Genomic DNA, 14,419 nt, shown 5'->3' with positions numbered 1-14,419 from the left:
TTAAAAACACAGGGAAATTGCCTTTGTACCAGCAGGTCACTGAGAGCGAATGACGCCATCCAACCCTCACACTGCGCAGGAGATGGCCATTAACCCACTGCAGCATTTGCCCGGCTTCTGAATGCTGGTGCCCACCCCTTCAGGCTGTTCATGGTACTCCCTGACCACCCCACCCCCAGCCCAATCCCCATTCCTCTTGCTCACAGGCGATGGGTAACTGTGCAGAGTGTGACCCCTCCTCACCTTTCTGACATGCTGGCAGGAGCCGTGAAGTTAGCCATGTTGGTGTATGAGGTGTCTTCATTGATCTGAGGTAATGCTCCACTGAAATTAATGGAGCAGAATACCTCAGAGTTATTGTTTCAGGCTCTACACAAACTCAGGAAGGCATTGCTGTATCAATTATATTTGATTCAAGTTCTGAAGGTTTTCTTTGCATAGTTAGTCTCTAATCGCTAGAGACCGTCTGTGCCCTACCCAGCGCCGTCACCGCCTGCGCACTGCCCGGCACTGTCAGCACCATGTCTCATGAAGCACCCTCGGCTAATGCCATGTGTACCCGCACTGTCCTGCCCAGCACCATCAGGGACAGTGTCCTTAGCCTCTGTTTGCCAGAAGCTGGGAATGGGCGACGGGATGGATCACTCAATGATTACCTGTTCTGTTCATTCCCCCCAGGGCACCTGGCATTGGCCACTGTCAGAAGACCAGATACTGGGCTAGATGGACCTTTGATCTGACCCAGTGTGTCTGTTCTTATGTTCTTAGCAGCGCCCGCACCCTGCCCAGAGCCCTCTGCCTACCCCATCCGCACTCACATTCTGCACCGTACAATCAGCACCCACACCTGGCCCAGCATGCTCAGAATCATGCCCCACCCAGCATCAGCAGCATCCTGCCATGCCACACCCAGCCCCGTGCCAGCAGCAACCACCCCACTCAGCGTCAGCAGCGCCCTGCTATGCCATCTCCAGCACAATCAACCCCGTGCCCCACCCCGCGCCAGGCCTCAGAGAATGCCACAGCTCTCCTAGCACCCTGCACGGCACTGTGCCCCACACCGGGCCGGCTTTAGGTTTTTTGCTGCCCCAAGCAAAAAATTTGCCTCCCCAAGCTCAGGTGGGGCTGGGGCTCGCAGGCGGGGCTGGAAGCAGAGGGAGTGATGTCACCTTCTCCCAGTGCCTGCAGGGGCTTTACCCGCTCCCCCGCCCGGCCGCGCAGAGAAGCCCTGATATAAGGGGTGGCACAAGGCAGCGCAGCAGCCAGTGCACAGATGGGGCGGCCCAGCCCCGGTTCCCTGGCAGGACTCGCCCTCTCCTCCCCAAGTAGCGGCTGGGACTGGCAGCTCAGCATCCTACGGCTGGGGCTTCCCCTTCCCACTGCGGCCGGGGGCGCGGCGCCCTCGCCCCGTCTAAGTGGCGCAGCTCCGAGAGTGCAACTGCCCCGAAAGAAAAGGAAGGCTGGATTGTGCCGCTCCTGGAAATGTGCCGCCCCAAGCACCTGCTTGCTTTGCTGGTGCCTAGAGCCGGTCCTGGCCCTGCCAGCTAGTTACACTTCCCCGGGTAGATACACCCTACGTCTGTAAGCAATTAGGAACTTAGGCGGAGATTTCCAAAACTGCCAGGGGGTTTGGATCCCCGCCCCCATTTCGTCCACATGAAAGGATTTGGGTGTCCTGAGGCCAAGGCAGCTTTGCAAATCTTTGCTCAGCAGATTGGCGGACTCTGTACTCACGGCCTCCTCAGCTTGTCTGTTGTAGGCTTTCACTTTCAGCTGCAGTTTGTCTACCAAGTCCTGGAGCTGGACAACTTTCTTCTTGTCTTCTTCAGACTGCGGGGAATGCAATAGCAATACGGTCCGGCTGGGGAGACCAGTGTCTGGGATGTGCCTGGGATGCAGCGCAGGTGCCACGGGAGCTGCTGTTCCCAGTGGTACCTGGTAAGTGATTTCCTTGAGCCTTCTTTCGTTTTTGCTTACCCCTTTAATGGACTCTATTCCTCGCTTCTGCTCAGCATCAAGCTCATTCTCCAGCTCCTGAACCTAAGCACAGTAAGACGGTGAAGAGAGCAAACAGCAAAGGAAAGAGCTGCATGTGCATAACGGCCCTGGGCCCTGATGGCCAAGGCGTGGGTAGAAGACACTTCTTGAGCCTGTGGATGGGCCAGGAGACTTGGTGACGCCAAGTGAATCCTCTGGCCGCTGCTCTGGGGCATGGGGGCCAATGGGGTCTGGCCCAATCACAGTTATGCAGTGCCACGCCTGCTTGCACCTTACAGCCAAAGACAGCGATGGGCCCTTGGCTCTACGGCAGCCGGGGAGGGCAGGGGAGGGGAGGGAGCGCGGGGCGAGGTGCTGGCAGGGAGAGCTCAGGCTGTATTTGCCTCTTGCACTCAGGCTTTGCCACCGCACTGCAGCCGAACAGGATACGTGTGTTCCAGTAGACGCCAGAAAAAAGCAAACGTCAAGCCCAGCCACTCCGGACGAGCAGCCCCCACCCAAGGGCCTGGACACATCCCCAGCAGAGACCTCCATGTCCTCATGCCCGCTTAAGATAGGATTCACATGAGCTCCCCCGAAGATCCATCTGTGCGGCTCTCAAGGGCCACCCCACCCCTCTGGGCATGCTGGAGCACCGAGCCCAAGATTAGGAGTCCCTAACACCAAGAGGGCCAGAGTTCACCCCAGAGGCCGAACAATTCAGCCCCTACCCACCCAAGCAGAGGCCTCTGTGAGGCCTGCCTCCACCACCTTAGCATAGCCATGATGGAGTGGCCATAGAAACCTCAAACCCGGTCCATCCCCTTCCTCAAACCCTGCCTGGCCCTGATCCCCAAATCCCCAAACCTTGGCTTTGGAGACAGTCTCCACGTTACTAGCCAGGTCGTCAGTCTCCATCTTCAGTTCACTCTTCTCCTTCTCCAGCTTCTGCTTGACGCGTTGCAGGTTGTCGATTTGCTCCCCAAGCTCTGCCGTGCTGTCCGCGTGCTTCTTCCGGAGGGTGGCGGCTGTGGCTTCGTGCTGCAGAGTGGCCTCCTCAAGGTCTTGGCGCATTTTCTGGAATTCTGCCTCACGCTTCTTGTTCATCTCAATCTGAACCGCTGTGACTCCACCAGCTTCTTCCAGACGCTCACTGATCTCCTCGAGTTCCCTGGAGAGATCAGCCCGCTGCTTCTCTGCTTTCGCCCGAGAGGCACGTTCAGCCTCTGTCTCCTCCTCCAGCTCCTCCATGCGGGCCTGTGAGGGTTAATTTGTGAAATCAATAGTTCTGAAGTTTGGAATTAGTATTAGGGGACAGCAGCACTTACACTTCCATTGTTGTAGGCACAAAGGATGAAGTTCATCCTTTAGGCCTCACCAGAAATTACACTGGCCTGTGGCCTCGGACAAACAATACGCATTCTGGAGCTGTGGCCGATTGAAGGCCTGATATTTCAAAAAGCTACATATCGGCGCTCTATAGATTTCATAGAATTTAGGGCTAGAAGGGATCATTAGATCATCCAGTCTCATCTCACATGTAACACAGGCCACTAAACTTCACCCAGATACTCCTATATTGAGTGCAATGACGTTAGTTAGACTAAAAGATTCCAGCAGTCAGTAGACTAAATTATTGTGTGCCACAGCCAAAGAATAGGAGAAACCAAGAAGCCACCAAGGCCTCAGGCCCCTGCAATGGCAGGAAGTTATATAATTAAAAAGCCAGCATTGCACCTTTGTAATGGGTTAAGAGATTTGACTCTATCTCTTGTAAATCTTGAGACATTTGTTGGATGCCAGACCCACAAGCAAAATGGCTGCCCTTCTATGGTCCAGGGTGTGGACAGGGCACAGGGAGGAGCAGCAGAGACCAGTGACTGGGGGGGTGGGGAGAGTGAGGAAGGGTGCAGGGGGATGGAAGGGACAGAGGGAGGCTAAAGAGGTTGCAGGGGGCAGCTGAGGGGGATGCATGGGGTGTGTGTGGGGGGGGAGGAGGGAGGCTTAGGGGCTGAGAAGGGTTACAGAGGGATGTGGGGGCAGGAAGAGGCAGCAAGGGGTGAAGGGGGATGTGGGGAGTGGGGGGGGGGCAGAAGGAGGATGAAGGGAGACATGGGGTGGAGGGGGCAGAGTGTGACTGATAGGGAAGGTGGGGCAGAGAGAGGCTGAGGGGTTTGCAGGGGACACGGCGGCAGAGGTTAGCTGTGAGAGGTGCAGGGATGTGTGTAGGCTGCGGAGGGGGGGTCTGCGAGGGGATGTGGGGGGCTGAACTGTGTGCAGGGTATGTTGGTCCAGAGGGAGGCTGAGGGGGGCAGGGGTGCTGGAACGATTTGTACAGTAGGGCTGCTGAGAGCCATTGAACCAAACTGTAAACCCTGTATATAATAGAAACCACCCCTCACACCCCCAATTTCAGCATCTATGGAGGGGGTGCAGGCGTGTGTGGGGGCCGAGGGGAGGCTGCGGGGCCAGGAGGGAGGCTGAGGGGGAACAGGTGTGTCTGGGGGCCAGGAGGGAGGCTGCAGGGGTGCTGGGGCCAGTGATCAGGTAGGACCTTGGCGAGTTAGCCTGCCAGTTCCCCCAGGCGGGGGCCGTGGAGGGGAAGGGAAAGTCTGTCATGGGGTTGCCACTTCCTACGCGGAGGGATGTAGTTCAGCCACCTCTGCGACAGGGAGCAGCTCAGTTGCTGCAGCTGCTGTGGTACAGACATGCCCAAGCAAGAAGCCATCGCAGGGCAGCCCAGGGCCAGCAGCTGTGATTGTCTCTCAGCTGCAGCCCCAGCCCCATGAACAGTGGATTTTCTGCTCAGGGGACCAGCACATGGGAAAAGGAGCGAGGCTGTTTTCGAGGAGGTGCCTCCTTGTGCAGGGGGAGCCAACTGTCGCCTCATCTAGGCAGGACTTGCAGCAGAAAGAGAAGGCAGGAGGGGCGTTTCCCAGCCTGACATGCCTAGTACCCTTGGATGCAGCAGGGTGAGACCAGACCGTGGGGTGGGACGGGTCAGGAGTGGGGCCGAGTTTCAGGACTTTCAGGACTTTCAAAGCTCACTACCTCTCCCGTGCTTCAAGAGTCAAGTGACTGCCATGTTGTCCCTGAAGGGCTTAAACTAGAAGACCAGAGTGACCATGGCCAAGGTGGGACTCTGAGGGAGTGTGTGTAAGGGTGCGTCTACACTGCGACGCGTAGCGTACATACCCCTGCCGTCCCTTGAGCATGGGTATAACAGCAGTGTAGAGGATGAGCCACGGCTTGGGCAAGTACAGACATGCCTGAAGCCACGGGCTCTGTACATGGCCGACAGGCTCTGTATTCACCCACGCCAGGCCTCCCCATCTGCACTGCTATTTGGAGCTGTGTGGTGTCCTGCTGCCCCCCTGCTGCAGGGAGAGACTTCTCCGGGGGAAAGGCTCCGGCAGGGGGAAGGCAGCAGGGAAAGGCTCTGGGAGGGGAGAGGCACAGGAGGGGAAAGGCTCTGGGAGAGGGGAGGAAGCCAGAAAAGGCTCTGGGAGCGGGGAGGCAGAGCAGGGAGAAGGTTCTGGGAGGGGGAAGGCAACAGGAAAAGGCTCTGGGAGGGGGGAGACAGAGGAGGGGGAAGGCTCCGGGCAGGGGGATGCAGCAGGGAAAGGCTCCGAGATGGGGAAGGCAGCAGGGCCTTTCCCTGGTAGAGCCTTTCCTCGCTGCAGTGAAAGGTGGGGAGCTGCTGAAGCCTTTCCCCACTGTCTCTCCCTGCCAGAGCCTTTCACTGACATGTTTCAGAGGAACAGCCGTGTTAGTCTGTATTCGCAAAAAGAAAAGGAGGACTTGTGGCACCTTAGAGACTAACCAATTTATTTGAGCATGAGCTTTCGTGAGCTACAGCTCACTTCATCAGATGTTTACCGTGGAAACTGCAGCAGACTTTATATACACACAGAAATCATGAAACAATACCTCCTCCCACCCCACTGTCCTGCTGGTAATAGCTTATCTAAAGTGATCAACAGGTGGGCCATTTCCAGCACAAATCCAGGTTTTCTCACCCTCCACCCCCCCACACAAATTCACTCTCCTGCTGGTGCTAGCCCATCCAAAGTGACAACTCTTTACATAATCAAGTCGGGCTATTTCCTGCATAGATCAAGGTTTTCTCACATCCCCCCCACCCCCATACACACACAAACTCACTCTCCTGCTGGTAATAGCTCATCTAAACTGACCATTCTCCAGGTTTAAATCCAAGTTAAACCAGAACATCTGGGGGGGGGGGTAGGAAAAAACAAGAGGAAACAGGCTACCTTGCATAATGACTTAGCCACTCCCAGTCTCTATTTAAGCCTAAATTAATAGTATCCAATTTGCAAATGAATTCCAATTCAGCAGTTTCTCGCTGGAGTCTGGATTTGAAGTTTTTTTGTTTTAAGATAGCGACCTTCATGTCTGTGATTGCGTGACCAGAGAGATTGAAGTGTTCTCCGACTGGTTTATGAATGTTATAATTCTTGACATCTGATTTGTGTCCATTTATTCTTTTACGTAGAGACTGTCCAGTTTGACCAATGTACATGGCAGAGGGGCATTGCTGGCACATGATGGCATAGATCACATTGGTGGATGTGCAGGTGAACGAGCCTCTGATAGTGTGGCTGATGTTATTAGGCCCTGTGATGGTGTCCCCTGAATAGATATGTGGGCACAATTGGCAACGGGCTTTGTTGCAAGGATAAGTTCCTGGGTTAGTGGTTCTGTTGTGTGGTATGTGGTTGTTGGTGAGTATTTGCTTCAGGTTGCGGGGCTGTCTGTAGGCAAGGACTGGCCTGTCTCCCAAGACTTGTGAGAGTGTTGGGTCATCCTTTAGGATAGGTTGTAGATCCTTAATAATGCGTTGGAGGGGTTTTAGTTGGGGGCTGAAGGTGACGGCTAGTGGCGTTCTGTTATTTTCTTTGTTAGGCCTGTCCTGTAGTAGGTAACTTCTGGGAACTCTTCTGGCTCTATCAATCTGTTTCTTTACTTCTGCAGGTGGGTATTGTAGTTGTAAGAAAGCTTGACAGAGATCTTGTAGGTGTTTGTCTCTGTCTGAGGGGTTGGAGCAAATGCGGTTGTATCGCAGAGCTTGGCTGTAGACGATGTGTAGACGATGTAGACATGTGTAGCTACACACCGCAGCGCGGTCACGGTCTGCTTTTCACTGCAGCAAGTAGCTACATGCACCCTACACGCAGCTCACTGTGGTGTGTAGTGTAGACATAGCCCACATGGCTGGGAGGCTCTGGAGGTCTGAGAGGCCGGTTTCAGGACCTGGGGCAGCTTGACTGCGCAGTCCCATGGCCCAAGGAGGTGCTCAGTGAAGATTTCTGAGCCTGGGCATGTGCACAAGAAGCCAGGGCTCATAACGTTAACAAATAATTGCTCTGGAAATAACTACAAAGACTCTGCTTTACTGGCTCTTCACTCTACTAAAGGTACTGATCTGCGAGTGACAGCTGAAAAGCTTTTCCCAATACCTGGTTCTTTTCTCCTTGCTACAGACTTCAGCTTTACTGGCTGCAGGCTTGTCTGGTAAGGCTGTGAACTGAGACCCTCTGAAGTATTTAGTACCTTTCTGCAAGGCTCTGGTGACACCTCATCTGGAATACGATGTGCAATTCTGGTCTTTTATGTGTAAGAAAGATTAATTCAAACTGGAACAGGTGCCGAGAAGGGCTACTAGGATGATCTGAGGCATGGAAAACCTACCTTATGAGAGGAGACTTAAGGAGCTTTGCTTGTTTAGCCTAACAAGACAAAGCCTGAGGGGAGATATGGTTGCTCTCTATAAATCCACCACAGGGATAAACGCCAGAGAGGGAGAGGAGTTATGTAAGTCAAGGGTCAATGCTGAAATGGATATGAACTGGCCATCAACAAGTTTAGGCTTGAAATTAGATGAAAGTTTCTAACCATCAGAGGAGGGAAGTTTTAGGACAGCCTGCCAAGGGCAGTAATGGGGGCAAAGAACCTAATTGGTTTCAAGACTGAGATTGATAAATTTCTGGAGGGGATGATGTGATGAGACTGCCTACAATGGCATATGGCCCATTGGCAGCTGCTGGTAGCAAATATCTCCCATGGCTGGAGATGGGACACTATCTCTAGGTTACTGAGTTACTACGGTGGCTCTGAGTTACTACCGTGAATTCTTTCAAAGATGTCTGGCTGGTGTGTATTGCTGACACACCCTAACTGAACGCCATATTTGTGGTCGGGAAGGAATTTTTCTGCAGGTCAGATTGGCAGAGATCCTGTGGGGTTTTCACCTTTCTCTGCAGCATGGGGCATGGGTCACTTGCTGATTTGAACTAGAGCAAATGGTGGATTCTCTATGACTTGAAGTCTTTAAATCATGATTTGAGGACTTCAGTAACTCAGCCAGAGGTTAGGGGGTCTATTACAGGAGTGGGTGGGTGAGGTTCAGCAGCCTGCAATGTGCAGGAGGTCAGACTAGATGATCACGATGGTCCCTTCTGGCCTTAAAGTCTGAGTCTATGAGTCTATAACAGTGACTAGACTCTGCCCAGACCTAGCAGGCTTGGAAGCACATGGGACCCAGTGATTGGGTACATTCGCGACAGACGGGTGACTGTACAGAGGGGGACTGGTCCACGTTGTGACTATTCTCAAGTCCACGTTCACAGCCTTCTCCCTGGCTCATGAAGATTCAGTCTCTGCTGTAGAGTCCCTCCCTGCCAGCTGATGAGGATCAGTCTCTGCCCTGTCCCTTCTCTAACGAGGTATCCCCTCCAGCACCTGTTGTAGGTTCTGCCCTAGCAGATGTGGGAGCAACTTGTGCTCTATCTCACATTTCACAGACCCCAGTGGGGAGTATGCTGTGTCTATGTGCCACGGCTGCAGGGGGGCTGGAACAATTTGTACAGTGGGGGTGCTGTGAGCCATTGAACCAAACTGTAAACCCTGTATAAGATGGAAGCCACTTCAAGCCAGGGGGTGTGGCAGCACCCTCTGCACCCCTAGTTCCAGCACCTATGCATGGCTGATGCCTCCAGGGGTTATTTGCTGCTGGGTGGGAGCATTTTATGCCCATTTTGTATTCACTTTGCTGAGGTGTAAGTGACAAGAGCAGGGGCAGAGCAGTGGGGAGTCTGGCCGCTAGTCTATGAGTGTTGTGAAGTAGGGAGGGAAGCAGGCAGGAAAGGGGCAGTTCATTACATTTGAAGGAGTGGAAGTTACTCACAGTCTGCACTTGGAGCTGCAGGTCATTTTTCTCTTGCATCAGGGTCACCATTTTCTCCTCCAGTTCTTTCCTTTTTGCCTCAGACTTAGCAAGCTCCTCCTTCGTTTTCTCAAACTCTTCCTTCATGTTGGCCATCTCCTTCTCAACTTCAGCACTCTTCAGCAAGGGCTGGATCTTGAAGTACAGCTTCATCCAGGGCCGGTGCTTGACGTTCATGAATGAGCAAATGTTGCATTGCAGAGTGTAGATGGATTCCCTGAAAATCCATTAAACTACAGCTTAAAGAATGCAGAGTATGGAGCCAATGGGACTTGGGTTAGGAATGAATTCCAGATATTAGAATGACAGTTTCTAAGTACCATCTAAACAGCTTTTGTGGGAGATTCATGTTGAAACCACTACATTACTGGGTGTAAACAAGATACTTCTAGTCCCCGTGGAGCTGCAATGATGGGCACTCTCTGAACAGAACACAAAGAAATGCTCTGGAACAGAAAAAACACTTCTGGACTATAACTTGTGGGGCCTTTAGAATGTGATTTCCCCAAATCTCAATGCTGCTCAGGCTAATGCTACTGAGAAGAACTGGCTGCAGCACTCCGCCTGCCCAGGGAATACAGGTTTAGAGAGGCAGTTGCCTGTTACCTTCTCTCACACATCTTCTTGAATTCTACACACATAAGATACCCTCTGCGCACAGCCTGCGTATGGGTGATGAGGCTCACAAGCTTCTCATCTCGTATCTCCTCCAGCAGACCCAGGAAACCACCCTTGAAGAATACCTGCAGCGTCATGGAGAGATACAGTATTAGTCTGGGGTCAAAGCGGGCATGCAGCCAACAGAGAAGACACAGGACATAGCAGCAAAGAAAGGATTCCCATGGCGTGAAGATCTGAAGAGCTGGAGGCATGCTGGATCCCCTTGACAGCCCTGAGTGTGCACTGACACCAGCACATGTCACTCAGTCGGAGCCTGCTCCCCATGTCACCTAGCCCTGCTGGCATGCTCTCAGAACAGCATGGGTCACTCAACGCCCTCCGTGATCTCATGACAAACTCAAATTATTAAAGCAAAGCCCTATGATAATGCCACATCTGGCTAGGGAGCTCAAGCTGACAGCCACTAATGAGCCATCAGGGTAGGGCTCTCGCGTCCCCCGGCAGCAAGGTGACTGGGAGCCGGCCAAGTAGTTTTCTCCGGCTCTGTTCAAAGCCAGCAATGACCATGGTAAGCAAAGGGGGAGAGGGGTGCTATTACTACAGCAATGCTCACGAATTCGTAACAGCCCTTTCTGTTCTATTGCTCACCCACACGCTACCCTTCTGCAGCCCAGCACGACAGCTGAGCAGTCACACAAAAACCTGGACTGCACATTGCCAGGGAAACATACAGCGGCGCCTTCCATAAGTGCTGTTAGCTGTAGTCGTGACTGCTCCCTGTGCCCCTCACCTGTCGTCCTCCCAGTGCAGATGCTGTCTGCATCCCAAGAAGCTGCTGATGAGAGTGTGTGGGGCTGGAATGTTCCATTTTCCAGGGTTTATTTTCAATCTTTGCAGTATATCAAAGCAATTACCATGGACCATGGGAGGCTCTTCCAAAAATCAAAGTGCCCTGTGGCCAAAGGCTCCTGCTCCTACCGCCTATGAGCTCTTGCAGGGAAAGCAAAGCAGGTTTTCTGCAAATTACCTAGGAGTCCAGTGTCACCTTAAAGACTAACAGATTTATTTCAGCATAAGTTTTGTGGGTATAAAGCTCATTTCTTCAGATGCAGGGAGTGAAAATGACAGATATAGCATAAATGTATATTGGCACATGAAGAGAAGGGAGTTACCTTACAAGTGGAGAACCAATGTTGGAGGCCAATTTAATCAGGGTGGATGTAGTCCACTCCCAATAATTAAGCTACCCCTCTGAAATTGACTAGGGTTTCTCTCGCCCATTAAAAGGCATTGTTCCTCATGAGTCTGGGACATCCAAGCCATGGAGCCTGCGTGTCAGGTGTGTCGCTGCTTTCCTGCGCACCAGCTCAGACACAGTGAAGGAGAGAGGATGCCGTGAAGGGAGAAACAAGTCTGCCCAGAAAGGCATGTTTGGGCTCAGTGCAGGCACCGGGCACCACATCTAACATGGGCACAACCAGCATGGCTCTGTTGTGGCAATATGGCATTGCTGTTAGCAGCAGAGTTCAGAGACCAGCTGCACGCGCAGCCCTCCAGGTGGCTGCTTTCTGCTTTTGCTCTCACCCCTACTGGATTTTGTTTCCTCTTTTGATGGTGAACTTGAGTTTCCTTTTCTATGAACATTTGTAGAACTGGACTTCCTACCTTAACGTTTATAAGAAATGAATACAAGAGGGGTGTGAAAATAGCAAATCAAATCCCAGGCTCCAGTTCGGTGCAGTATTCATGAATTTTCCCCACTGTTTATTGTCATGTGTCACGCTGCCCCTCCCCAGGTGGAGGTACATGCTCACCTCTACATATGAGCATTACCTTACAGTGGCCAAATCTGTACTGACTGTGATCGACATCAATGGAGGAGAGAGGCTTTTCTGAAGCATTCTTATTGTCAATGGACTGGCCTTCGGGGATGGCTGAGGCATTCAGGATTTTGTATCTGTGGGGAAAGAAGCAGCAGGTTTTAGACAGGGTCAGGAGGACACTAATAATAAGCAGGACATTGCAGAGCGACAGGAAGGTGCGCTGCTTGGAGGTCATTGAATACGCTGTCTAACATCAAGAGGGCTTTGATTATGCAAACTGTGGGTGAACTGAACATTATGACAGGGACCACATATAACTCACTCATTCTCCACTGGAATTTGCTGGCTGTGTTATTATGTGGGTCATTAGCACCAGCAGTTAGGATGGACACAGTGAGAACTGTCCAGTCCTTTCTTTTTCAGCCTGTTACATAAACCAGAACAAGGGGACACTCGATGACTTTAAAAGGGAAGTAAATGTAAAAGCACTAAAGGAAAATACTTCTTTCCAGAATGAATACATAGCTTGCGGAACTCTCGCCCACAAAGTGATCCAGGGAAATACTGTGGCTTGGATAAAAAATGGCCTGTATAATTGTCTGACTGCTGTTAATAGTCTGTGCATTCTGCAAGATAACAGCTGGATTGGGGTAGTCCTGTCTCATGCCTAAGGGCAGGTTGCTCCTCTGCAGGGATTTTGAGGGATTTCCCGCACATACAGCATTACTCCATTATCTATGGAATCTTTGCATACTTGGATTGACTTGCCTATTTTAATTGCTAACAAAACCAAAGAAAGTGCTTGCCTTGAAGTGCAGTTTAGGTGTCCCACTAGATCCCAACTGCATTTAAGTAGCCAATTGGCTACTGGAACAAAGTTTTCTCTGCGGTTGGCATGGAAACCGTGACTTGCTGGATCACACATCAGGGGCAGAGGACAGGGCATTTTCAGAGGCAGAGCCCTTGGCACTACAATTCACTTGTACCAGCACTACAATTCACTTGTACCACAGGGCCCAAGTCTGCTGCTGTCAGCGCATGCAGCAAGAGTCATCTCTTTGCAGAAGCTTTGGCTGCAGGGGTGGGCTTGGCTGAGTTTCTTATGCTGGGTTATGGTTTGATTCTGGCCAGCTGTTACTGTGCTATGTAATGCGTGTGTATTTTTGCATACACACTCAGAGATGTTTGATAAGAGCTATTTATACATCAAATTAATGTATAAATTAAGCCTTTTTTTCACCTTCCTTTGAAGCATCAGTAACTGGCCATTTCTGCTTGGATGGACCAATAATCTGATCTAGTCTGACAGGAGATGGGATACTAGACGAGGGAGAGTCTGAAGCGGTATGACAGATCCTATTTACCTCTCATCCCAAATGGGAGCGGTCTCTAGACACAGCAGTAATAGAAATAATCTAAGGCTAAAACCAAATAAGGATAAAAACTTGTCTGTTTTGTTCACCCGTTACATCCTGTCTGACATGTACATTGTCACTCCCTGGGGCAGGGACTGTCAGCTGTGTTGGGCCCTACCCCAATGGGCCCTGATCCTCGATTGGGTTATAGGCACTGCCATACTGTCACTCATAGTAATAATTAAAGACACACCTTTGTTTAAAGGCAGCGTATAGGATTCTGCTTGGGAACCCCTTCCTACAAATCCGGATGCCTTCCATCACACTGCTACACCGCAGCTGGTTCATCACCAGGTGATGGTCCATTATACCTTAAACAAGATAAAACAGCAATGACTGTCAACACGTGCACACAGGCGCTTCTCATTCCAAAGGATCCCAAACTGATCAGCACTCAGAAATCTCTCCTTCTACTGAAATGCAGCCACCTCAAAGGCAAAAGACAGCAGCTGTCTAACCATGAGACTGCACAATGCCTAGGACAGGAAGCGAAGATGAAGGGAGGATCACACTGAAGCTGCAGAGGAAAGTTTGAGTAGCAACTGCTCAAAGTGCGAGTTGTACAGGACATTAGGGCTGGCACAACCCCCCCTTGCAAAGAGTGGCTGGGAATCTCCATTGGCTGCAAATTAATGGGGACGGAGTTCATCTCAAAGATAGCAGAACCAGGCCTAGCCTAGAAACTGCCCTAAGAGGCCAGCTGAGATCTCCCTACCTACCATTGGGGTATCCCCATTTGGTGTGCAGAGCTGGCTCAGTGCCTTAACGTACAGGGTGTGTCAGGAATAAGGGTTGTGTGGGGAAGGGGGCATGACTGGGGTACACTGTGCCTTGGGAATCCTCCACAGAGTGGAAGGGCCTGTGGGGGCCATGGCAGCCAGTGTGAATGTGTAAGATTTGGTCACTAGTGGAGTGTGACAATATGTGATCTCTGGTCAGTTTATTAGCATGTGTGTAGGTTCTTTTATTGTTTTTAATATATTTTCTCTGTAATGCTTTTATCTCAAGAATAAATGTGCTTTCTTAGACAGAGCTGGGTGGTAACTTAACTGTGGCAATTACCCTGTTTGTAGCCTTCAAAGAGAAAGCAAAGCGGAGCAGGCTGGCTTAGGCAGTCTGACTTTGTTGGGGAGGTCACAGTATAGAGAGGGAGCTAAGCAGCCTGGAAATACCCGGTCAGTAGGGTCTGCCCAGGAGATGTGAAGGCTGGAGATCTGAAAGCCTAGATTGGATCCCTTGCTGGACCACAGAGGGGGAATACAGTTGTCATTGCCCTGTACGGTGACATACTCAACCCACTCCCCTATCCCACACATATGCATCCTGCTCACTCCTGG

The 14,419-nt window shown here is 51.6% G+C and overlaps 1 pseudogene; it reads right to left on the bottom strand.

Annotated features, from left to right (window-relative positions):
* Positions 1–239: 239 nt before the first annotated feature.
* LOC140898086 (myosin-1B-like) overlaps positions 240–14,419 on the bottom strand; it is a 30,204-nt pseudogene continuing 16,024 nt past the window's right edge.

Source organism: Lepidochelys kempii, chromosome 14, assembly GCF_965140265.1.
Source record: "Lepidochelys kempii isolate rLepKem1 chromosome 14, rLepKem1.hap2, whole genome shotgun sequence".
NCBI lineage: Eukaryota > Metazoa > Chordata > Testudines > Cheloniidae > Lepidochelys > Lepidochelys kempii.
The sequence above is the reverse complement of the archived record's forward strand: the minus strand, read 5'-3'. Positions and strand labels throughout refer to the sequence as shown.